Source organism: Alligator sinensis, unplaced genomic scaffold, assembly GCF_000455745.1.
Source record: "Alligator sinensis unplaced genomic scaffold, ASM45574v1 scaffold398_1, whole genome shotgun sequence".
Taxonomy (NCBI): Eukaryota; Metazoa; Chordata; order Crocodylia; family Alligatoridae; genus Alligator; species Alligator sinensis.
This window is the reverse complement of record NW_005842708.1, coordinates 266,156-269,688: the sequence shown is the minus strand read 5'-3', so window position 1 is coordinate 269,688 and position 3,533 is coordinate 266,156.

Below are 3,533 nucleotides of genomic sequence, written 5' to 3'. Positions count from 1 at the left end.
TTCTCTAGTCTCTCCTCGTAGGGCTTGGTCAGCAAGCCCTTAACCATACGAGTGGCCCTTCTCTGGACCCTCTCCAGGTTATCCGCATCCCTCTTGAAGTGCGGTGCCCAGAATTGCACGCAGTACTCCAACTGCGGCCTGACCAGCGCCCGATAGAGGGGAAGTATCACCTCCTTGGTTCTGTTCATCATGCATCTGCTGATGCACGATAAAGTGCCATTAGCTTTTCTGATGGCTTCGTCACACTGCCGACTCATGTTCATCTTGGAGTCCACTAGGATGAGATGTCGAATGCATTTCTTAATGATCTGGAGGTCAAGTGAATATTTGCTTAGCAAATATATGTATAGTACAGAATTATTTAGCCTGATCATGTCCTCTGAGCATCATGAATATTTTCAGGTTGACCTAATAAAGCTAGACAGTGGGGCAACACAATGGCCAATGATATTCAATGTGGACAGGTGCAAATAGTGCACACTGGAGGGAAGAGTACAATGAGCTCATGGGCACTGATGGGCTCTAAATTAAAACTAACTGCATGTGACAGGATCAAGTCCTTGTAGATAGCTCAGTAGAAACATCTGTTCAATGGGTAGTAGTGGTTAAGAGTGCAATCAAAGGACCAAGCTGAGTGAAGACGTACTGAATGTGGTTTAGCAGCATTAGATAAATAGATGACACAGCCTCACCAAAAGAATTTAGAAAGGGTGTAGAGAAGGACAATTAAAATTACTGGATGCATGGAAATAATTCCACACATGACATTAGAGATTAAAGTTTCTTAGCACAGAGAAGAGAAAAAAAAACAGGGACATAATAGAGTTATATTAAAATAAAACAGACATGAATTAGTTGCCAAAATCCTGATAAGAAGCCCACTGAAGTCAAGGGGACTCTTTCTGATGACTTCAGAGGGCTGTGGATCAGACTCTAGCTGCTGTGCAAGATGTAGGAAGAAACCATCATCCCTATCGCACTGCCTTTGGTGAGAGGTTTGCCTCTTCCTTTAAAGCATTTAACAGTAAGCACTTCCAGAGATTAATTGGAACTCCAGACTGGCAAATCATGCATTCCATGAGAATTAAAATCAGTCTTGGAGGCAGGGACCATGAGCAACTTGAAATCATCCTAGCAAGGCACAGAGGAATCACAGGATGCAGCAAAACTGATGTGGGAAGAGGGGACTAGGTTACCCCCATCTGCTTACAACAGAGTCTTTACAACGCTGTGTAAAGTGGGGGGAGGGGCAGGGGGAAGCCAGGCAGATCCCTGCAGCCTCTGCTCAGCTCCAGCCAGGGAGCAGAGGGGAGGGGCCAGCTCTGCTGTGGAGCAGAGAGCCCAGCCCAGCCCAGAGAGCATGCCAGGATGCTGGAGGAGTCTGATTTAACTTAAACCAGGAAGGGGTCTGGGACAGACATTGCATAAACCAGTTTGACCCAAATCAGATAAGTCTGATACTACATTCAACCAGGTTTATCTCAAACTGGTTTCAGCCATTTTCAGACTGGCTTATGTGCACTGAACATCTGTTCTGTTACAGGTTTAAACCAGTTTCTGATGACTTAAACTAGTTTGTGTGTAATGCCTGTCCCTAGCCCTAAAGGTAACCAAAATGCATTATGAATACAATTTGTTAATGCTTCTGGGTGCTTCCAAACTGGATGTAAAAGGATTCTACCCTGGAAATGGAAACGTGAGAGACAACCAAACAAGGATTCAGAGCTTTTGTTAAGACTTACAGGAACAAGGTCAGTGCAGTAACAAAACAGAGCAAGGTGGTGTTGCCGCAGGGAGCTGGAAAGGCTTCTACAAGTGAGAAAGCAGGGCAATAAAACCAGGCTGTTTGCAATTCATTTAAATAGGCTGGGTATAAACAACCTCACAAGGAATAAACACTGCCTGAAGGGACTATCCAAAGAGCAATGGAAAAGCAATGAGCAGCTGGTGCCCCATGGATTGCTGCTAGGCCTGCTTTTATTTAACAACTTTGTTAACAATCTGGAAAAAAGAGTGAGCGCACTGTCCTGGCATTTACAGTTGATTTTGAATGGAGGGTCAACACTAAGCAGGGCAAAACAATAACATCAAGTGGCCTAGGAAGATTAGGCACTTGGGCAGGATGTTTCAATCACTTTGGAGAAATACAGCTTGCGTGCCTGGGGAAACATAATTCAAAGCACGAACCACTGGTGAAAAGGAGAGACATGGAAGTCATTGATGGATTATTGAGTAAGAGGAGACAGGAAATGACACTTGAGTTGGAAATGTGAGGTGGCTGTGGCTGGGTTGGACTATGTCATGGCTAGGGGAGAATCCATGTAGATTTTAATCACCCCATCCCATGCTGAAGGGAGAAAAACGATGTTGGTGCTAGTGATGGTATTAACATGAGTTTGACAAGTGAAAATGGAGCCTACCCTTAAGTATATACTGTAGCCCTATAATGAAAGGTCTGTGATCAGCAAGAATGCTTAAAGAAACTGATCTCAAATGATCTAGTTGGGCTCTGCTAGAAGCCTTTTGTAGGCTTTGGTGCTTTGAAAATATTATGGCAGCCTTTGAATGAATCTTTCAATAAGATCCTCATTGTCCTGTAATTAAATGCTGATTTCCCTGGGTCTCAGCTTGCTGCACAGTCAGATCATGAAAGACCAGAAGGTGCAGTAATTTCCATTAGGGCAACCACTAGCAGCTTCCTAGGTAGAGCCTTATCTCCTGCTGCTAGTAGGGAGGATCCCTGTGGTTTTCCCATCTTATTCTGGATGTAACCAGGGAAAGTCTGATGGGATTCTTATAGGATAGCTTTTACCATGCTAGTGAGGATATCGTAAAGCACCAAGCCCTAAATATGGCCTCTGTGAGGAGGTAACATGAGTCACTTGCCAGGAACCTCATAATTCTATCTATTTTGCATATACCTTCTTTTTAAATGAATACTAAATGCAGACTGACAGGGTCCTTGATGGGATTTATATAATTTTCCAGAGAGAGAAAGAAACAGCTTGGTGGTTGCATTCATTGCCATTAAAACCTAAAGTTAATTAGTGCTTAAGACCATGGTGATAAATGCTATATAAATGGCACCAGCCAGACAGCTTTGCCATCACCCAACAGGGACAAGAGCCACAGCCCATGGCCACCTTCATTCCATGTTCTGGTTGCTGTGGCCTCAGCTTACAGGCACCTTTTCAGACAGGCGTTTGAGAACCTGCCTCTGAGTTGTGCAGGTGATTTGTCTCCCCGTTATAAAGGTAGCTTGACAGAAGCTTGTGTGCCTAGGCAAATCCTAGATAGTCAGCTGTGCAGCAAATGTGTGCAAGCAGCAACAGCGGGTACATCTAAACGGTGTCACTGTATGCACGGAAATGCCGTATATAGGGGCAAGGTCTTCATAGTGGTGCCTGTCCACCCCTTGCTGTGGCGGTCCCAGGGCAGGCTTGTCTTTGCAGACCCACTGGAATGTGTGAAGGGACACAGGGAAAGGCTGCAGGCACCGAGACGCCCTTCCCTGGGGCTCGGTGCCTCCTGCT